Source organism: Cetorhinus maximus, chromosome 1, assembly GCF_964194155.1.
Source record: "Cetorhinus maximus chromosome 1, sCetMax3.hap1.1, whole genome shotgun sequence".
NCBI lineage: Eukaryota > Metazoa > Chordata > Chondrichthyes > Lamniformes > Cetorhinidae > Cetorhinus > Cetorhinus maximus.
The window spans coordinates 225,239,899-225,263,179 of record NC_135879.1 but is presented as its reverse complement, the minus strand read 5'-3'; the positions used below and the strand labels follow the sequence as shown (position 1 = coordinate 225,263,179).

Sequence of the window (23,281 nt, the reverse complement as noted above, 5' to 3'; positions counted from 1 at the left end):
TTACCTAGACCTTGGTGTGCTGGGCATAATTTCAAAATGTGTAGACAACACGAAACTTGCAAGTATTGTGAACTGTGAGGAGGATAGCACAGAACCTCAAAAGGACAGAGATAGGTTGGTGGAATGTGCAGTCAAGTGACAGATTAAATTTAATGAAAAAAAGTGTGAAGTGATTAATTTTGGTGGGACGGAAACAGAAAGACAATATAAAATAAAGGGTACAATTCTAAAGAGGGAACAGGAGCAAAGGGACCTGGGGGTATATGTGCACAAATCATTGAAGATGACAGGACAGGCCAAGAGAGCAGTTAATAAAGCATACAGGATCCTGGGCTGTATAAACAGGGGCATCGAGTAGGAAAGCAAAGAAGTTATGAGAAACCTGAATAAAATGCTGTTTCGTCCTCAACTACAGTATTGTGCCTAGTTCTGGGTACCATACTTTAGGAAGGTCAGAGGTTAGAGAGGATGCAGAAAAGATTCATGAGAATAGTTTTAGGGATGAGAAACTTCAGTTATGTAGATAGACTGGAGAAGCTGGGGCTGTTCTCCTTGAAGAGAAGGTGGAGAGGAAATTTGATAAGAGGTATTCAAAATCACGAGGAGTCTGGACAGAGTAGATAGGGAGAAACTGTTCCCATTGGTGGAAGGATTGAGAACCAGAGAGCACAGGTTTAAAAATAACTGGCAAAAGAAGCAATGGCAACATGAGGGAAAATGTTTTCACACAGCGAGTGGTTAGGATCCAGAGTGCACTGCCTGAGAATGTGGTGGAGGCAGATTCCGTCACGGCTTTCAAAAGGGAACTTGATCATTATCTGAAAAGGAAGAATGTACAGGGCTGAACAGTACATTGATTCCCAAAGCTTCAACAACCACAGGAATGGAAAGGATACCCGGGAAGGCTGTCCCCACCTTCGCCAGGCTCTCAGACTCTTACCTAGGGGATCTGCTGCGGGATCCGAAGGACTGAAATAAGGTGATGTTTGCCAAGGACGGGAGAAAGTGGCTGAGGAAGCGAGCAGCACGGGCGTGGTCTCTTCAATATGGATACAGTGCCCCAAGAGGTTCAACAACCTCAAGAGGACAGGAAAGGTGTGTCCATCTGTCCTGTGGCGTGGCAAGGCGTGTGGCTGAATGGAAGGCTGCTGATGCTGCTGGTGTTGCTCCTGCTGCTCCCTGTACAGTTGGTATTATTTTTGCTGCTCTTCATGTTCCTCATCAGAGATGCAGTGTAGAGCTTCATAAACTGCCTCCAAGCCACAGTAGAGGCTAACAGCAGGGAAGTGCACATCAAGGTGAGTGACATCCATGACAGATGACTTGACTTGCAATAAGTTGGAACTCACTTGTCAAGGAGTGAAAACACACTCTCAAAAGAAGTGCTGTGAGCAGCAGCCTCTCATCTAGGCAGGGCTGCATCTATGCACTTTCACTGTTCAAAGGCTTTCCAGCATGTTTCAAAGAACAACCACTCCCTGCCTGGTTGACCCCAATAAATTCCACCCAGCTCTGTCAAACCTGTGCACTGATTGTTGAGGGTTTAAATATTGAAAATACTTACCCAACCGTTACCCAGAGATTTCCCACTTGCCTGCATACCCACCTGGGTAAACCCAAATGTGGGCAGGATCCTGACAGGATCCTGGCCCTACCCCACTTTTCAAGGCTTTAATCCCCACCCACACCTGAACCCACCTCCCCATGGCAGTTAAAATTCTGCCCAATATCTCTAAATATTACCATCAATCTCAGAAATCTTCCTCCCCATAGAATTACCTTGCCGTATTACAGATGACTGTTGTTGTAGAAGCAATATTACAAATCCAAACTTCAGGACCTATATCTAAAAGTGCAATGAACTTTAGGCATTACATGAAAGGGAGCAGTTTTGACGCAGAATAAAAGCACGAGGCACACATTGACAGTGATAGTCTGAGAATCAGGGCAATTAGGGTTGGGCAATAAATGGTGGCCTAGCCAGGAATGCCGAAATCCCGCGAAAGAATAAGAATCACCGTATTGGAAATAAATCTGACTTACATGGATCTGAGAAACCAAAGTCCATTGCTGTGTTAAACTCTGCAGTGCTAACAGCTTTCAGCTTCTATCTGCAAAGCTGAAAGAACCAATTAAAAGTCAGACTTGCACTGCTATGAGCTAAATGATTTATGCCACACGTTATCATAGGTCAATCATCTCAGCCCCAGTACATCACTGCAAGAGTCCCTCAGAGCAGTGTCCAAGGCCCAACCATCTTCAGATGCTTTGTCAATGACCTTCCATCATAAGTTAGACGTGGGGATTTTCACTAACGATTGCACAGTGTTCGCAACGCTTCATATAATGAAGCTTTGTGTGCCTGCATGCAGCAGACCTTGATAACATTCAGGCTTGAGCTAATGAGTGGCAAGTAATATTTGTGCAACACAAGTGCCTGGAGATGACCCTACCTAATAAGAGAGTCCAACCACTTCTGCTGGCAATTTATGTCATTACTGTTGTTGATTTCCCCATAATCAACATCCTAGAGGTCACCACTGACTAGAAACTGAACTGGACCAGCCACATATGTACTGCAGCTACAAGAACAGATCAAAGGCTAGAAACTGTGCAACAACTAATTCATCTCCTGACTCCCCAAAGTCTCGTCACCATCTGCAAGACACAAGTCAGGAGTGTGATGGAATACTCTCCACTTGCCTTGATAAGTGCAGCTCCAACACTCGAGAAGTTCTACACCATCGTTCTACACCCTCCTGTATCTCCTACAAGATTGACTGCAGTATTCACCAAGGCTTCTTCAAAAGCATCTGCCAAAACCACAACTTCTACCACCTAGGACGAGGGCAGCAAGTGCATGGAAACACCACCACTTTCAAGTCACACACCATCCAAACTTGGAAATATATCAACATTACTTCAGCTCAAAATTCTGGAACTCCCTTTGTAACAGCACTGTGGGTGTACCTACACCACATGGATTGCAGCGGTTCAAGAAGGCGGCTGATAATTAGCCCATTTAAGATAATGAGCTGATCTGATTTGCTCTGGCAGCCTTCTGAAAGGGCGAAGAAGCTGGTCCAATGGTTGGGACATGGTCAGCTTAAAAAGATCATGCTTGCCATGTATAGTACTGTGCATTACAATCATTATAAAAACAGCAGGGGTAGTGAAACAGGCCACCTACTGGTGTGGGTAAAACTGCTGTACCGAGAAAATTTACTGACAGAAGATGAAAGACAAAATAGTATGGAATGAAGAAAGACCTGGTGGAAATGTTTTCCAGAAGTGCCTGGCCTCTGAGTTTCATCAGCACAATTACCAACTCTACAGAATGGATGGGAAGAAATTTAACTTGTGCCTAACTCTAACTCTAAAATCATGTCTAACTAACTTGCTGGAATTTTTTGAAGAGGTAACAGAGATGGTTGATGAGGGCAAGGCCATTGATGTGGTGTATATGGACTCCCAAAAGGCGTTCGATACAGTACCACACAACAGACTTGTGAGGAAAGTTACAGGTCAGGGAATAAAAGGGGCAATAGCAACTTGGATACAAAATTGGTCGAGGGATAGGAAACAGAGTAATGGTTAATGGATATTTTTCAGGCTGGAAGAAGGTTTGTAATGGAGTACCCCAATTGCTTTTCCTGATCTAGATCTTGGTGTGCAGGGGACAATTTCAAAGTTTGCGGACGACACAAAACTTGGGAGAATTGTAAACTCGGAGGAGGACAGTGTAGAAATTCAAAAGGACATTGACACATTGGTGGAGTGGGCAGATATGTGGCAGATGAAGTTCAATGCGGAGAAGTGAGAGGTGATACATTTTGGTACCAAGAACATGGAGACAGTATAAAATAAAGGATATTATTCTAAAGGGTATGCAGGATCAGAGAGGCCTGGGTGTATATGTACATAAGTCATTAAAGGTGGCAGAACAGGTAGAGAGCGCTGTTTCTAAAGCATACAGTATTCTAGGCTTCATTAGTAGGGACATAGAGTAAAAGAACAGGGAGGTTATGATGAACTTATATAAGACACTGCTTAGACCTCAGCTGGAGTATTGTGTACAGTGCTGGGCGCCACACTATAGGAAGGTTGTGAACGCATTGGAGAGAGTGCAGAAAAGATTTACAAGAATAGTTCCAGGGATGAGGCACTTCAGTTATGACGAAAGATTGGATAAGTTGGGACTGATTTCCTTGGAGAGGAGAAGGCTAAGAGGAGACTTAATAGAAGTTTTCAAGATCATGAGCGGTCTGGACAGAGTAGATAGGGAAAAACTGTTCCCGCTCGTAAACAGATAGAGAACAAGAGGGCAAAAGAAATAAATGCAAGGTGAGAAAAAATCTTTTCACACAGCAAGTAGTTAGGGTTTGCACTGCACTGCCTGAAGTGTGGTGCGGCAGGTTCAATCTGAGGCATTCAAGAGAGCATTAGATGATTATTTAAATAGAAACAATGCACAGGGTTATGGGGAAAAGGCAGGAGATTGGCACTAAGTTAAAATGCTCAATGAGCCAGTGCAGACATGATGCGCCGAATCCTGCACAATAACAATTCTGTGTCTCATTGTAGCACCCAGGTGTTGGTCCTCCGACAAGTAGATGATCGCCTCTTGGATATTATGATCTAAAATGATTGGAGGGTTTTTTTTCCCTGTAAAACCTTAATTTTACTTGGCTGGAAAAACTCAGCAGGTCTGACAGCATCTGTGAAGAGAAAGAGTTAACATTTCGAGTCCAGATGACTCTCCTTCAGAACTAAAGAGAAGTAGAAATGTGGTGAAATATATACTGTTAAAGGGGGTGGGACAGATGAAGCTGGATAGAAGGAGAGATTGCAAAAGATGTCATAAACAAAAGGTCAAAGGGATGTTGATGGTGGTGATACTGGCTAAAGGAGGTGCTAATGGTGACATTAAGAGTAGAAAGCAGGACAAGCTAGTGACAGACGGCCCGAGTGGGGGTGGGGTGGGGGGAGGATCAAAATAGGCAAAAAGGTGGGGATAAAACAATGAATGGAAATAAATTTTAAAAATAATAAATAGAAATAGGTGGGAAAAATGTATATATAAAAATCAAAAAACAAATATTTGAAAAAAGGGGAGAGAGTGGAGGAGAGAGTTCATGATCTGAAGTTGTTGAACTCAATGTTAAGTCCGGAAGGCTGTAAAGTGCCTAATCAGAATTTGAGGTGCTGTTCCTCCAGTTTGCATTGGGCTTCACTGGAACATTGCAGCAGGCCAAGGACAGACATGTGGACATGAGAGCAGGGTGGCGTCTTGAAAAACTTTTAATTTTTATATATTCATTATTTTTACCATTCGCACCTCCTTTAGCCAGTATCACCACCACCAACACCCCTTTGACCTTTTGTTTATGACATCTTTTGCAATCTTTCCTTTGCCTCCACTTATCACTGGCCTTCTATCCAGCTTCATCTGTCCCACAAAAATAAAAATACCTGGATAAACTCAGTTAGGCCTGGCAGCATCTGCAGAGATGTTCTGTTGAAGAGTCATATGGACTTGAAAGTTAACTGTGTTGCTCTCCGCAGATGCTGCCAGACCTGCTGAGTTTTTCCAGGTATTTTTATTTTTGTTTTGGATTTCCAGCATCTGCAGTTTTTTGCTTTCATCTGTTCCCCCCACCCCCTCTCCTAATACAATATATATTTCACCACATTTCTACTTCTCTTTAGTTCTGAAGAAGTCATCTGGACTCGAAACGTTAACCCTTTCTCTCCACAGATGCTGTCAGACCTGCTGAGTTTTTCCAGCAATTTTTGTTTCAGATTTCCAGCACCCGCAATATTTTGCTTTTATTTTACTTTGCATGTCCTTCAATTTACCATGGAGCTGAAAAGCGCTCTTGGCCTCCTTAACATAGGGTGAAATAAAACAAAATCTTCACGAACGACTACGTGCGTGCAAGAGAAAGAAATGAGGAAGTCGTGTTTCAAACAGTCGACCAGGAAGTGGATCTCGGATATATATACATATAGGGCATCTTCCGAGATGGCGGATCTTTTTGTAGTAGTCACGTAAATGAAATGATTTCATATCAATTACAGATATTTTGTTGCACACACGTACTCCAGCTCCCTCCACCCCATTTAACCGCTGGAGCAGAGGCAACGTCGGCACAAATCGAGCTGCAAACATTGAAACCTCTGGCATCTGCAGCATTCTCCGGTGAAATAAGCCTCGGCGTTTGGAAATGTTTCCTAAACAAAATGTAGCTTTTAACCCCGTGGATCTCGGCCGTGTTAAATAAAGAACGAGTCGTGCTAAAAGCGTTTAAACGAAAAGCAAATTCAGACCTGGCGTAAAAGTGTAACGAATGTTTTTTGACACTTGACAGTCTTGGGTCCCCTTCGGTTGCACTTGTCCGATTGCGCCCCAATTCCCTGGAAAGTCACCTTCAGTTGAGGGGCAGTGCCTGCCTGGTGGCAGCTCCCGAGCTCTCGCTACATTGGCTTCCCGGCTGTGCGATTCGTTGGCTCACACATCAGTCAGAGTCTTGGCAGCCTATTACTGTTTCACTCTTGTAACGAAATACCCACAGGAATTCAGCCGGAGGCGGGGTTTCGGAAAGTCAAATCCATATATGGAATTTAAGAACAGGACCAGCAATTCGAAGCGTTTTTCTTTTTTTGTAGATTTCCTGCATCCGCAGCATTTTGTTTTTGTATTATTCTAGGCCGCTTGCCCATTTTAAGCTAGTTGCAGTGTTCATGTTTTCCATCTCATAGACTCAGAACACTGACAGCACAGAAGGAGGTCATTCAGCTGGTGGTGCCCGCACCGGGCTCTCTGCAGGGGCAACTCAGTTTGTCCCACTCCTCCCCCACCCCTCCTTTGCTCAGTAGCCCTGCAATGTTTTCTCCTCAGATTTTTTTATTTAATTCATTTACAGGGTGTGGGCATCACTGGCTGGGCCAGCATTTATTTCCCATCCCTAGTTGCCCTTGAGGAGGAGGTGGTGATGAGCTGCCTTTTGGAACCGCTGCAGTCCCCTGCGGTGTAGGTGCACCCACAGTGCTGTTAGGGATGGGGTTCCAGGATTTTGACCCAGAGACAGTGAAGGAACGATGATATATTTCTAAGTCAGGATGGTGAGTGGTTTGAAGGGGAACTTCCAGGTGGTGGTATTCCCATGCATCTGCTGCCTTTGTCCTTCTAGATGGTAACGGTTGTGGGTTTGGAAGGTGCTGTCTAAGGAGCCTTGGTGAATTCCTGCAGTGCATCTCGTAGATGGTACACACTGCTGCCAATGTGCATCAGTGGTGGAAGGGGTGAATGTTTGTGGATGTGGTGCCAATCAAGCGGGCTGCTTTGTCCTGGATGGTGTCAAGCTTCATGAGTGTTGGAGCTGCACTCATCCTAGGCAAGTGGAGAGCATTCCATCACTCTCCTGATTTGTGCCCTGTAGATGGTGGACAAGCTTGGGGAGGTGAGTTGCTCACTGCAGGATTCCTAGCCTCTGACCTGCTCTTGTAGCCACAGTATTTATATGGCTAGTCCAGTTCAGCTTCTGGTCAATGGTAATGCCCAGGATGTTGATAGTGTGGGATTCAATAATGGTAATGCCATTGAACATAAAGGGGAGATGGTTAGATTCTCTCTTGTTGGAGATAAGACCATAAGACGTAGGAGCAGAAGTAGGCCATTCGGCCCATCGAGTCTGCTCTGCCATTCAATGAGATCATGGCTGATCTGATAATCCTCAACTCCACTTTCCTGCCTTTTCCCCATAACCCTTGATTCCCTTACTGATTAAAAATCTGTCTATCTCAGCCTTGAATATACTTAATGAACCAGCCTTCTACAGCCCTCTGCGGTAAAGAATTCCACAGATTGACTACCCTCTGAGAGAAGAAATTCCTCATCTCTGTTTTAAATGGGTACCCCCTTACCCTGAGATTATGCACTCTGCTCCTAGACTCGCTCACAAAGGGAAACAACCTCTCAGCATCTACCCTGTCAAGTCCCCCAAGAATTGTATATATTTCGATAAGTTCGCCTCTTAAACTTCTAAACTCTAATGAGTACAGGCCCAACCGACTCAACCTCTCTTCATAAGAAAATCCCTCCATCCCCTGGATCAACCTAGTGAACCTTCTCTGGACTGCTTCCAATGTCAGTATATCTTTCCTTAGATAGGGGGACCAAAACTGTTCATAGTATTCTAGGTGTGGTCTAACTAATGCCTTGTATAGTTTTAGCAAGACTTCCCTATTTTTATACTTCATTCCCATTGAAATAAAGACCAACATTCTATTTGCATTACCTATTACCTGTTGAACTTGTATCTTAGCTTTTTGGGATTCATGCACTAGGGCCCCCAAGTCCCTCTGTGCTGCAGCTTGCTTCAGTCTTTCTCCATTTAAATAATATTCAGCTCCCCTATTCTTCCTGCCAAAGTGCATAACCTCACACTTTCCCACATTATATTCCATCTGCCACATTTTTGCTCACTCACTTAACCTGCCTATATCCCTCTGTAGATTCTTTGTGTCACAGAATCACACAGTCCAGAAGAGGCCCTTCGGCCCATCGTGTCTGCACTGACACATGAGAAACACCTGATCTACCTACTTAATCCCATTTACCAGCACTTGGCCCATAGCCTTGAATGTTATGACGTGCCAAGTGCTCATCCAGGTACCTTTTAAAGGATGTGAGGCAACCTGCCTCCACCACTCTCCCAGGCAGCGCATTCCAGATCGTCACCACCCTCTGGGTAAAAAGGTTTTTCCTCACATCCCCCCTAAACCTCCTGCCCCTCACCTTGAACTTGTGTCCCCTTGTGACTGACCCTTCAACAAAGGGGAACAGCTGCTCCCTATCCACCCTGTCCATGCCCCTCATAACCTTGTACACCTCGATCAGGTCGCCCCTCAGTCTTCTCTACTCCAACGAAAACAACCCAAGTCTATCCAACCTCTCTTCATAACTTAAATGTTTCATCCCAGGCAACATCCTGGTGAATCTCCTCTGCACCCCCTCCAGTGCAATCACATCCTTCCTATAATGTGGCGACCAGAAATGCACACAGTACTCCAGCTGTGGCCTCACCAAGATTCTATACAACTCCAACATGACCTCCCTACTTTTGTAATCTATGCCTCAATTGATAAAGGCAAGTTCTCAAATGCGTTTTTCACCACCCCACTAACATGCCCCTCTGCCTTCAAAGATCTATGGACACACGCGCCAAGGTCCCTTTGTTCCTCAGAACTTCCTAGTGTCATGCCGTTCATTGAATACTTCCTTGTCAAATTACTCCTTCCAAAGTGTATTAACTCACACTTTTCAAGGTTAAATTCCATCTGCCACTTATCTGCCCATTTGACCATCCCGTCTATGTCTCCTCACCACTTGTCTTCCCACCTATTTTTGTGTCATCTGCAAACTTGGCGATAGTACATTCATTTCCCTCATCCAAGTCATTAATATATATTGTAAATAACTGTGGCCCCAGCATTGATCCCTGCAGCACTCCACTAGTTACAGGTTGCCATCCTGAAAAGGCACCACATATCCCAATTCTCTGTAGTCTTTTAGTCAGCCAGTCCTCTATCCATGCTAATATACTACCCCCAACACCATGTGCTCTTATCTTATTAAGTAGCCTTATGTGTGGTACCTTATCAAACGCCTTTTGGAAATCCAAATATATTACAGCTACTGGATCCCCTTTATCGACCCTGTTTGTTACCTCCTCAAAGAATTCTAATAAATTTGTCAGGCATAATTTCCCCTTCATGAAGCCAGGCTGACTCTGCTTGATTAGATTATGCATTTCTAAATGCTCTGCTATTACATCCTTTATAATAGACTCCAACATTTTCCCAATGACAGATGTTAAGCTAACTGGCCCATAGTTACCTGTTTTTTTTGTCTCCCTCCCTTTTTGAATAAGGGTGTTACATTGGCAGTTTTCCAATCCTCTGGGACTTTTCCAGAATCTAAGGATTCTTGGAAGATGACTACCAGTGCATCCATTATCTCTGCAGCTATTTCCTTTAATATCCTGGGGTTGCAACCCATCAGGTCCAGGTGACTTATCGGCCTTTAGCCCCATTAGTTTCCCTAGTACTTTATCTCTAGTGATAGTTATGGTATTTATTTCCTCCCCCCTTTTGCACCATAATTATTTAGTATTTTTGGAATGCTATTAGTGTATTCTACCATGAAGACTGATGCAAAGTATTTATTCAACTCCTCTGCCATTTCCTGGTTCCCCATTATTATTTCCGCAGCATCATTTTCTAAGGGGCCTATGTTCACTTTGGCCTCTCTCTTTCTTTTTATAAATTTAAATAAGCTCTTACTGTCTATTTTTATATTACTTGCTAGTTTACCCTCAAAGTTTATTTTCTCCCTCTTTATTATTTTGGCCACCTTATGTTGATTTTAAAACTTCCCAACCTCTGGCTTACCACGAATCATTGCCACATTGTAAGTTTGTTCTTTCACTTTGATACTATCCTTAACTTCCTTGACTAACCATGGTTGGTTTATCCCCCTCCCACAATCCTTCTTCCTCACTGGGATATATCTTTGTAGTGAGTCATGAACTATTTTCTTAAACATCTGCCATTGTTCATCAACTGTCTTTTCTGCTAAACTCCTCTCCCAGTCCACTCCAGCCAACGCTACCCTAATTTCTTTGTAATTACCCTTATTTAAATTTAGCACTGATGTTTCCAAACTAAGCTTCTCACTCTCAAACTGAATGCTAAATTCCACCATGTTATGGTCGCTGTTTCCTAGGGGATCTTTTACTCTGAGATCATTTATTAAACCTGCCTCATTACACATTAGCAGATTTAAAATAGCCTGATCCCTGTTTGGATCCACAACATTGTTCTAGGAAACTGTCCTGAATACACTCTATGAATTCTTGTTCATGGCTACCTCTGCCAATTTGATTTTCTCAATCTATATGAAGATTAAAGTCACCCATGATTAATATACTGCCTTTTTTACATGCCCTCATCATTTCCTGATTTATTCTCTGTACGACAGCATAGCTACTGTTAGGGGGCCTATAGACTACTCCCACCAGTGTCTTCTTCCCCTTGCTATTTCTTACCTGGACCAATATGGATTCCACATCTTCTGATCCAAGATCATTTCTTGCTATCGTACTTATTCCATCTCATACTAACAAAGCTACCCCACCACCCTTTCCTTCCTGCCTGCCCTTTCGAAAAGTCACATACCCCTGAATATTTAGTTCCCAGTTTTGATCTCCTTGTAACCATGTCTCCATAATGGCTATAAAATCATGCCCATTAATCTCTATTTGTGCTATTAATTCATTTATTTTGTTCTGAATACTACATGCACTTAAGTAAAGAGCCATTAATTTTGCCTTTTTACCATTTTTTCCACCTTTGACCCTATTTGTTGCTGTTTTTTTATGTTTGTACACTCCATCCCTTCCTGTCATATTCTGGGTATCATTACCTGAGTAGCTGTCCTGCAATGCTGCCATATCCTTTTGCTTTGTAAGCCTACTTATCCCCTCTCCAGAACCCTCCCCCACTCTATTTAGTTTAAAGCCCTCTCTACAGCCCAAGTTATTCGATTCACCAGGACACTGGTCCCAGCATGGTTCAAGTGAAGCCCATCCCACCGGAACAGCTCCCTTCTACCCCAGTACTGGGGTAGATGGTCATTGCCATTGTCACTGAGATGGTCATTGCCAGGCACTTGTATAGTGCGAATGTTACTTGCCACTTGTCAGCTCAAGCCTAGATATTGTCCAGGTCTTGCTGCATTTGGACATTGACTGCTTCAGTATCTGAGAAATCGTGAATGGTGCTGAACATTGTGCAATCATCAATAAACATCCCCACTTCTGACCTTATGATATAAGGAATGTCATTGAAGCGGCTGAATCCATTTCCTTATTGAACACCACAATTGAATCTGCCTCCATCACACTCTCAGGCATTGCATTCCAGATCCTAACCACTCATTGTTTAAAAAAAAAATTTTCCTCGCATCATTATTGATTCTTTTGCCATTTACCTAAATTTGTGCCCTCTGGTTCTCGACCCTACCACTAATGGGAACTGTTTCTCTCTATCTGGTCTGTCTAGACTCCTCATGATTTTGAATACCTCTACTAAATCTCCTCTCAACCTTCTCTTCTCTAAGGAAAACAACCCCAGCTTCTTCAATCTATTCACATAACAGAAGTCCCACAACCCTGAAATCATTTTTGTAAATCTTTGCTGCACCCTCTCTAAAGTATATCCTTGCTAAAGTACGGTACTCGGAATTTGACACGTTCCTCCAGCTGAGACTGAATCAGTGTTTTATAAAAGTTCACTATAACTTCTTCGCTTTTGTAATCCATGCTTTTATTTATAAATATGCCCTTTTAACCATGCTCTCAACCTTCAACGATTTGTGCACATATACCCCTGATCTCTCTGTTCCTGCAGCCCCTTTAGAATTGCACCTTCTATTTTAGTTTGTCTCTCCTTGTTCTTCCTACCAAAATGTATCACTTCACTCTTCTCTGCATTAAATTTCATCTGCCACAGTCCACCCATTCTACCAATCTTCCTATGTTCTTTTGAATTCTGTCACTATCTTCCTCATAATTCACAATACTTCCAAGTTTTGTGTCACTGGCAAATTTTGAAATTGTGCGCCGCACACCCAAGCCTAGATCATTAATATATATCAAGAAAAGCAGTGGTCCTAGTACCAACCCCCTGGGAAACCCCACTATATACTGTTTAAAAATAAGGAGTCGCCCATTTAAAACAGAGATGAGGTGAAATTTTTTCACTCAGAGGGTCATGAGCCTTTGGAACTCCCTTCCTGAAAAGGTGGTGGAAGCAGAGTCTTTGAATGTTTTTGAGGCAGAGGTGGATAAGCAAGTGGGTGATGTGTTATTGGCGGTAGGTGGGATGCAGATTTTAGATTACTATCAGATCAGCCATGATCTTATTAAATAGTGGAGCAGGCTCGAGGGGCTGAATGGCCTACTCCTGCTCCTAGTTCGTATGTTCCGATACTTTCCTGCAGTCCGAAGAGCAATCGTTCAGCACTACTCTGTTTTCTGCCAGCGGCCAATTTCTTATCCATGCAGCAAGTGTCCCTTTTATTCCATGGGCTTTGGCTTTGACAATAAGCCTTTTATGTGGCACTTTATCAAATGCCTTTGGAAATCCATATATTCCACACTTACTGCATTTTCCCCATCAACCCTCTTTGTTCCCTCAATAGAAATCCACTCAAGTTAGTTAAGCATGAATTGGGGGAAGGCAATGGTGTAGTGATATTGTTGCTGGACTAGCAATCCAGAGACCCAGAATAATGCCCTGGGGACCTGGGTTCAAATCCTGCAGCAGATGGTGGAATATGAATCTGGAATTTGATGACCATGAAACCATTGTTGATTGTTGTAAAAACCCATCTGGTTCACTATTGCCCTTTAGGGAAAGAAATCTGCCATCCTTATCTGGTCTGGCCTACATTTGACTCTAGACCCACAGCAATGTAGTTGACTTTTAAATGCCCTCTGAAATGGCTGAGCAAATCACTCAGTTGTATCAAACCGCTACACAAGTCTCATAAAAGGAATGAAACCAGACAGACCACCCGGCATCGACCTAGGCACCGGAAACAACAACGGCAATCTCAGTCCTGTTGATCCTGCACAATTCTCCTCCTCACTAACATATGTGGGGTAGTACAAAAATTTGGAGAGCTATCTCACAGGCTAGTCAAGCAACAGCCTGACATCGTCATCCTCATGGAATCATACCTTACAGACAATGTCCCAGACACCATCATCACCATCCCTGGGTATGTCCTGTTGGTGAGATAGCAGAGTGATGGCATGGTGGTATACAGTTGGGAAGAGTTGCCCTGGGAGTCCTCAACATCGACTCTGGACCCCATGAAGTCTCATGGCTTCAAGTCAAACATGGGCAAGAAAACCTCCTGCTGATTACCACGTACCGCCCTCCCTCAGCTGATGAATCAGTGCTCCTCCGTGGTGAACACCACTTGGCAAGGGCACAGAATGTACTCTGGGTGGGGGACTTCAATGTCCATCAACAAGAGTGGCTCGGTAGCACCACTGCTGACCAAGTCCTAAATGACATAGCTGCTAGACTGTGTCTGTGGCAGGTGGTGAGGGAAACAACAAGAGGGAAAAACATACTTGACCTCATCCTCACCAACCTGCCTGCCGCAGATGCATCTATCCAAGGCAGTATCGGTAGGAGTGACCACATTGTGAAGACAAGGTCTCGCCTTCACATTGAGGTTACCCTCCATGGTTTTGTGCGGCACTGCACCGTGCTAAATGGGATAGATTTTGAACAGATCTAGCAACTCAAGACTGGGCATCCATGAGGTGCTGTGGGTCATCAGCAGTAGCAGAATTGTACTTAAACACAACCTGTAAACTCATGGCCTCACATATCCCCCACTCTACTATTACCATTAAGCCAGGGAATCAACCCTGGTTCAATGAGAGTGCAGGAAGGCATGCCAGGAGCAGCACCAGGCATACCTAAAAATGAAGTGTCAATCTGGTGAAGCTATAACACAGGACTACCTTTGTACAAACAGCATAAGCAGCAAGTGATAGACAGAGCTAAGCGATCCCACAACCAACAGATCAGATCAAATGCTCTGCAGTCCTGCTGTATCCAGTTATGAATGGTGGTGGACAATTAAACAACTTGCTGGAGGAGGAGGCTCCACAAATATCACCATCCTCAATGATGGAGGAGCCCATTACATCAGTGCAAAAGATAAGGCTGAAGCATTCTCAGCAATCTTGAGCTAGAAGGGCCAAGTGGATGATCCATTTCGGCCTAATCTAGAGGTCCCCAGCATCACTGATGCCAGTTTTCAGCCAATTTGATTCACTCCACGTGATATCAAGAAGCAACTGAAAGCACTGGATATTGCAAAGGCTATGGGGCCTGACAATATTCCGGCAATAGTACTGAAGACTTGTGTTCCAGAACTTGCCGCACCCCAAGACAAACTGTTCCAGTACAGCTACAACACAGGCATCTATCCGGCAATGTGAAACAGGTATGTCCTGTACACAAACAGCAGGACAAATCCAACCCGGCCAATTACCGCCCCATCAGCCTACTCTCCATCATCAGTAAAGTAATGGAAGGGGCCATCAACAGTGCTATCAAGTGGCACTTGCTTAGCAATAACCTGCTCACTGATACCCAGTTTGAGTTCTGCCAGGGCCACTCAGCACCTGACCTCATTGCAGCCTTGGTTCAAACATGGACAAAAGAGCTAAACTCCCGAGGTGAGGTGAGAGTGACTGCCCTTGACATTACAGCTGCATTTGACTGAATGTGGCATCAATAAGCCCTAGCAAAACTGGAGTCAATGGGAATCAGGGGAAAATCTTTCCACTGTTGGAGTCATACCTAGCACAAAGGAAACTGGTTGTGGTTGGAGGTCAGTCATCTCAGCTCCAGGCCATCACTGCAGGAGTTCCTCAGGGTAGCGTCCTTGGCTCAACCATCTTCAGCTGCTTCGTCAATGACCTTCCTTCCATCATAAGGTCAGAAGTGGGAATGTTTGCTGATGATTGCACATTGTTCAGCACCATTCACGACTCCTCAGACACTGAAGCAGTCCATGTCCAAATGTAGCAAGACCTGGAAAATATCCAGGCTTGGGCTGACAAGTGGCAAGTAACATTCGCACCACACAGGTGCCAGGCAATGACCATCTCCAACAAGAGAGAATCTAACCATTGCCCCTTGATGGCAATGGCATTACCATCACTGAATCCCCCACTATCAACATCCTGGGGGTTACCATTGACAAGAAACTGAACTGGACTAGCCATATAAATACTGTGGCTACAAGAGCAGGTCAGAGGCTAGAAATCCTGCGACAAGTAACTCACCTCCTGACTCCCCAAAGCCTGTCCACCATCTACAAGCACAAGTCAGGAGTGTGATGGAATACTCTCCACTTGCCTGGATGAGTGAAGCTCCCACAACACTTAAGAAGCTTGACACTATCCAGGACAAAGCAGTCCACCTGATTGGCACCACATCCACAAACATTAACTCTCTCCACCACCGACACACAGTAGCAGCAGTGTGTACCAGCTACAAGATGCACTGCAGTAATTCACCAAGGCTCCTTAGACAGCACCTTCCAAACCCACAAACATTACCATCTCGAAGGACAAGGGCAGCAGATAGATGGGAACACCACCACCTGGAAGTTCCCCTCCAAGTCACTCACCATCCTGACTTGGAAATATTTTGCCGTTCCTTCACTGTCTCTGGGTCAAAATCCTGGAATTCCCTTCCTAACAGCACTGTGGGTGTACCTACACCACATGGACTGCAGCGGTTCAAGAAAGCAGCTCACCACCACCTTCTCAAAGGCAATTAGGGATGGGCAATAAATGCTGGCCCAGCCAGCGAAGCCCACATCCCATGAATGAAAAAAAAATTGCCTTTAAAAAATCCATGCTGATTTTCCTTAATTAATCCACATTGATGCATATGACAGTTAATTTTGTCCTAGATTATCATTTCTACCATCAAGGTTAAACTAACTGGCCTCTTAGTTTTTTGATAGGCCCCACTTTGCCTCTTTGTTCACTCTTTTAGTGTTTTTCATCATGTTCTTGTATTTATTCTGTGTGCCCCTTCCCATTTCTCCCTACAGAACATGGAGAAGTTATTTTTCCTTTATCTCTCAATCTTAATGCGTCTCTTTATTTATTTCGGGTCACCGTCTGTTTTATCTGAGCCTGTTAACATAAGAACATAAGAACTAGGAGCAGGAGTAGGCAATTCAGCCCCTCGAGCCTGCCCCGCCATTCAATACGATCATGGCTGATCTCATTTTGGCCTCAAATCCAATTTCCTGCCCTGTCCCCATAACCTTTCAACCGTTACTAATTAAAAATCTGTCCATCTCCTCCTTAAATTTATTCAGCTTCCAGCATCCACTGCACTCTGAGGTAGTGAATTCTACAGACTCACAACCCTTTGAGAAAAGTAATTCCTCCTCATCTCTGATTTAAATCTACCACCCCTTAGCCTAAAACTATGGCCTCTAGCTCTAGAATGCCCCACAAGGGGAAACATCCGCTCCACGTCTAGTTTGTCTATCCCCTTTAGCATCTTGTATACCTCAATTAGATCTCCTTTCATCCTTCTAAACTCTAGCGAGTATAGGCCTAAACTGCTCAATCTCTCCTCATAAGAGAAGTCCCGCATCTCTGGAATAAATCTAGTGAACCTCCTCTGAACCGCCTCCAATGCAACTACATTCTCCCTCAAGTAAGGGGACCAAAACTGTGCACAGTACTCCAGGTGCAGTCTCACCAATGCCTTGTACAGTTGCAACAACACTTCCCTATTTTTATACTCTATTCCTTTAGCAATAAATGCCAAAATCCCATTTGCCTTTCTTATTACCTGCTGTACCTGTATACTAGCTTTCAGCGATTCATGCACAAGGACACCCAGATCCCTCTGCACTGAAACATTCTGAGGTTTCTATCCAATTAAATAATAAGTCACCATTTTATTCTTCTGACCAAAGTGAATAACCTCACACTTATCCACGTTAAACTCCATCTGCCAAATTTTGGCCCATTCACCTAACTTGTCCATATCCATTTGTAAATTTCTTATTTCTTCATTACAACTTACTTTCCCACCTATTTTGGTGTCATCTGCAAATTTAGCTATAGTACCTTCTATCCCTGAATCCAAGTCATTAATATAGATTGTAAATAGTTGTGGCCCAAGGACCGAACCCTGTGGCACCCGACTAGTTACAGCTTGCCATCCAGAAAAAGACCCATTTATCCCGCTCTCTGCTTTCTGTTGGTTAGCCAATCCTCTATCCAAGCTAATATATTACCCCTAACTCTGTGTGATCTTATCTTGTGTATTAATCTTTTGTGTGGCACCTTATCAAAGGCCTTCTGGAAGTCCAGATATACTACATCTACAGGATCCCCATTATCCACTTTGCTTGTCACATCTTCAAAGAACTCTAGCAAATTAGTCAAACACGATTTACTCTTTATAAAACCATGCTGACTCTGATGGATTGCATTTTGACTTTCCTAATGCCCCATTACTACTTCCTTAATAATGGATTCCAACAATTTACCAACGACAGACGTTAAACTAACTGGTCTATAGTTTCCTACTTTCTGCTCCCGCCCCCGCCCCCTCCACCTGCCCCCCCTTTTTGAATAAGGGCGTTATATTAGCATTTTTCCAATTCACTGGAACCTTTCCAGAATCCAGCGAATTTTGGAATATTATTACCAATGCATCCACTATCTCCGCTGCCACTTCCTTTAAGACCCTGGGATGTAGGCCATCAGGTCCTAGGGACTTGTCACCCTTTAATCCCAACAGTTTGCTCAGTACTTTTTCTCTAGCGATGGTGATTGTTCTAAGTTCCTCCATCTCTATACCCTCTGCTCTACCTGTTACTATTGGGGTGGTACTAGTATCCTCCACCGTGAAAACTGAGGCAAAATATTGATTAAGCGTCTCTGCCATTTCTGCGTTCCCCACTATTAACTCCCCAGTCTCATCCTCCAAGGGACCAACATTCAGCTACTTTAGCTACTCTCTTTCCTTTTATATACTTGTAGAAGCTTTAGTCTATATGCTCTAGTCTCTATAAGCTCTATATGCTCTATAAGCTCTAGTCTATATGCAAATTAAAATCATCCATTGTTATTGCCGTGCCTTTCTTACATGCTGCCAGTATTCCCTGGTTTATACTGTGCTCTATTGCTGAACTATTGTTTGGGGACCTATAGATTACTCCCACCAGGGACTTCTTTCCCTTGCTATTTCTTATTTCTACCCAGAATGACTCTACGTCTTGCTCTCCAGTGTCTATATCATTCCTCACTATAGCACTGATCTCTTCCTTTACTAAGAAAGCTACACCACCTCCTTTTCCTTGCTGCCTATCCTTCCGAAACACTGAGTACCCTTAGATATTCAACTCCCATACCTGATCTCCCTGTAACCACTCCCTGTAACCACTCAGTAATTGCCACCAATCATTCCTATTCATCTCTATTTGCACTGTTAACTCATTAGTTTTATTCCGAATGCTGCGTGCATTCAGATACAAAGCCTTTAAGTTTGCCCTATTGTCAATTTTCCCTACTCTTATATGATTCTTTGATGCAATATGGCATTCACACACTCTGTCCCTTCCTTTCACTTTTTGGTAACAATCAGCCTCGTCACCAACCTGCACTCTTACCCTCTCCTTAAACTTTGATTTTTTAGATTTCCATGCAACTGAACCCTCCCCCCAACTATTTAGTTTAAAGCCCTATCTACAACCCTAGTTATGCGATTCGCCAGGACACTGGTCCTAGCCTGATTCAAGTGGAGCCTGTCCGAATGAAATAGCTCCCTCTTTCCCGAGTACTGGTGCCAATGTCCCATGAATTTGAACCCATTTCTCCCACACCAGTCTTTGAGCCACGCATTTACCTCTTTAATCTTATTGACCCAGTGCTAATTAGCTCGTGGCTCAGGTAGTAATCCGGAAATTATTACCTTTTTGGTTCTGCTTTTTAATTTAGCCCCTAGCTGCTGGTATTCCCTCAGCAGACCCTCTTTCCTCATTCTACCTATATCGTTGGTACCTACATGGACCACGACAACTGGATCTTTCCCCTCCCACTCCAAGTTCCTCTGCAGTCCAGATGAGATATCCTTAGCCCTGGCACCAGGTAGGCAACACAGCCTTCGGGACTCGATCTTGGCTACAGAGAACAGTATATATTCCCCTAACTATACTATCCCCGATTACAACTACATTTCTCTTTTCTCCCCCCACTTGAATGGCTCCCTGTACCATGGTGCTATGGTCAGTTTGCTCAACCTCCCTACAGTCCCCGCTCTCGTCCACACGGGGAGCAAGAATCTTGAACCTGTTGGATAAGGGCAAGGGCTGAGGCTCCTGCAGTGCTACTTCCTGGATCCCTCCACCTGCCTCACTCATAGTCACACCCTCCTGTCCCTGACCACTGGCCAAATTTAAGGTAGTTAATCTAAGGGGTGTGACTGTCTCCTGAAACACAGCATCCAGGTGACTCTCCCCCTCCCTGATGTGTCGCAGTGTCCGAAGCTCAGACTCTAGCTCATCAACTCTGAGCCGGAGTTCCTCGAGCAAACAACATTTGCTACAGATGTGGTCACTAGGAACCACAATGGGGTCCACCAGCTACCACATCATGCAGCTACAACACATTGCCTGGCCCTGCATCTCTATTTTATTTAATTAGTTTCTCAATTTGTTTTTGAATTTCTGACTGGTCTTTAGTTTATCAATCTGTAAAATATTTCTCCTATTTACCTTTAATCTGAAAGCAAGTTAGAATAGAGATTCAAAATACACTTTTTTAAAATCAACTGGAACTCACTCTCTCTGCTGAATTGAAGCTGAAGTGTTAGGCCTCCAATTCTGGGCCCCGGTAGTCACCGTTAATCTGAAATCAACTGGGAATAGGTAGTTCAAACTAGCAGTTACTTACCAACCAATGAACTTACGGATTTCCTGTGATGTCACTCTTTGTGTTTTTTCACTCGGCGACGGTGACTGCAGAGGACACTCTTCCCAGACTGCTATCCATGAAACTCTCAGCTTCGCGGATGCACCTCAGTGCCTCCAGCTGCCGCTTAAGCTCCAAAACTCAGAGCTCAAGTAGCTGCAGCTGGTCGCACTTCCTGCACACATGGTCAGTCAGAGCGCAAGGAGCGTCTAGGACTTCCCACATATTGCAGGCAGTACATAGCACGGAAGTGAGCTGCCTCTAGTTGAAAAGAATTATGCTTACTTTAAGTTAAACCCAGTAAAAAAAAGTTAAATTATTTATGTACTTAATTTAAAAATGAGAACTCTTATCTTTCCTTAGCTTAATCTATTTTAAACTGGAGAAAAACATTTACCCGCTACTCACCAATCAGTTCTCACTTTTGTGCTGATGTCACTTTTTGAAGCTTCCCCGCACTCGTGCTGGTTCTGATCTCTCCGCCATTCTCTCGTGTTGTCTTGTGATGTCGCTCTTGTTATTTTCAACAAGAACTGACTGCAGGACGCTCTTCCCAGGCTGCTTCACAGTGATGCTGACTGCAGGACGCTCTTCCCAGGCTGCTTCACCACGATGCTGACTGCAGGGCACTCTTTCCAGACTGCTTCACAGCGATGCTGACTGCAGGACACTCTTCCCAGACTGCTTCACAGTGATGCTGACTGCAGGACACTCTTCCCAGACTGCTTCACAGTGATGCTGACTGCAGGACACTCTTCCCGGACTGCTTCACAGTGATGCTGACTGCAGGACACTCTTCCCAGACATCATTTTATGATTTCAGAATCTCTCCTCATATCATACAAATTGTGAAAACCATTTTGGCAGCTGTTTCAAGTTTCTCTCTGGGATTTGGGCAACTCGGCATTTACCATCAGCCGTGCCATAACATTTCTAAACAAGTATGAGAATTTTAACACAAAAACAAATTAAGGTGGATGCTGGAAATCTGAAATAAAAACAAAAAATGCTGGAAACACTCAGCAGTTCAGACAACATCTGTGAAGAAAGAAACAGCGAGGCTAACATTTCAGTTTGGTGACCTCTTATCAGAAATGGAAAAGTTAGAGGTGTAACAGGTAGATGTAACAAGTTAGAGATGTAATCTTGGGGGAGGGCGAGCAGCCGGGGGTCATGGTCCATGTTTGGACCATAGGCAGAAAAAAGCACGAGGCCCTGAAAGCAGATTTTAGGAAGTTAGGAAGGAAATTGAAAAGCAGGACCTCAAGAGCAGTAATCTCAGGATTACTCCCAGTGCCTCATGCTAGTGATCATAAGAATAGGAAGATTGAGCAGTTCAATTCTTGGCTGGAGAAATGAAGAAAGAGGGAGGGCTTTAGATTTCTGCGGCAATGGAACCAGTTCTGGGGCAGGTGGGGCCTATACAAGAAGGATGGTTTGCGCCTCAACAGGACTAGGACTAATGCCCTTGCAGAGACGTTTGCTAGTGCTGTTGAGGAACGCTTAAACTAGATTGGCAGGGCAATGGGAACCTGAGGGGAAATTCGGAGAGGAGAGGAGAAAACCTGGCAGTGGGAAGTACAGAAGTATTAACTGATAAGGAGGAGATATCAGAGAGTAATATTAAGGCAAACTGAATACTTGGAGAGTTTGATAGAACTAGAGTAGGCCATAGTAATTCATTAGATGGGGTCAAAGCAAATGGGAAAGTTTAAAAAGCAAATATCAGGATTAATGTGTTTGTATGTGAATGCATGGAGTGTGGCTAATAACATTGGTGAACTACAAGCACAGGTTGACAATTGGAACTATGATATTATTGCTACAACAGAGACCTAGCTCAAAGAAGGGCAGGACTGGGCATTAAGTATTCCTGGGTCCAAGGTATTTAGGAGAGACAAGAATGGAAGAAAAGGGGCTAGAGGGGAGGTGGGGGTGGGGGGGGGGGGGGTGGGTGGGGGGGGGAGGGGTTGGGGGTGGTGTGTGGGTGGGTGGGGGTGGCAGTATTGATTAAAGATGGTATTATAGTACTGGAGAGAGAGGATGTTCCAGAGGGGTCAAAGACGGAATCTCTCTGGCTAGAGGTAAGGAATGAAAAAGGTGCAATAACATTGATCGGTGTAGTATGTAGAATACAAAGTAGTGGAGGGATGTAGGGAAACAAATTTGCAAAGAAATTACAGAGAGATGCAAGAGCTATAGAGTAATTATAATGGGGAACTTCAATTATCCAAATATAGACTGGGATAGAAATAGTGCCAGAAGGGCCAGAGTTCCTGGAGTGCGTTCAAGATAATTTTCTGCAGCAGTATGTTTCCATCCAATGAGAGCGCAAGCACTGTTGGACCTGGATCTGGGGGATGAGTTGGCCCAAGTGGATCAGATAACAGTGGGAGAGCATTTAGGAGATAGTGACCATTGTATCATGAGGTTTAGGTTGGCCATGGAGAAGGACAAGGAGCAATCCAGAACAGGGATAATTAATTCGGGGAAAGCCAACTTCAATGGGATGAGAATGCGTCTGGGTCAAGTGAGTTGGAATCAAATGTTGGCGGAAAAGATAGTGGCTGAACAATGGGCCACCTTTAAAGAGATAGTATTGCAGGCAATGTCAAGGTATATCCCCTTGAAGGGAAAAGGTAGGACAAATAAATCAAGAACACCCTCGA

At 44.1% G+C, this 23,281-nt stretch overlaps 2 protein-coding genes across 2 annotated transcripts in view; one reads left to right on the top strand and one right to left on the bottom strand.

The window, feature by feature from the left end:
- Positions 1-6,420, bottom strand: part of LOC144687667 (uncharacterized) — a 64,770-nt gene extending 58,350 nt beyond the window's left edge. The window contains exon 1 of the mRNA XM_078554062.1: positions 6,331-6,420. The gene's annotated coding sequence lies outside the window, so the exon portion shown is untranslated. The remainder of the gene's footprint in view (positions 1-6,330) is intronic.
- The window catches only part of rnf24 (ring finger protein 24), a 632,553-nt gene that overhangs the window by 319,963 nt on the left and 289,309 nt on the right, over positions 1-23,281 (top strand). The window lies entirely within an intron of this gene.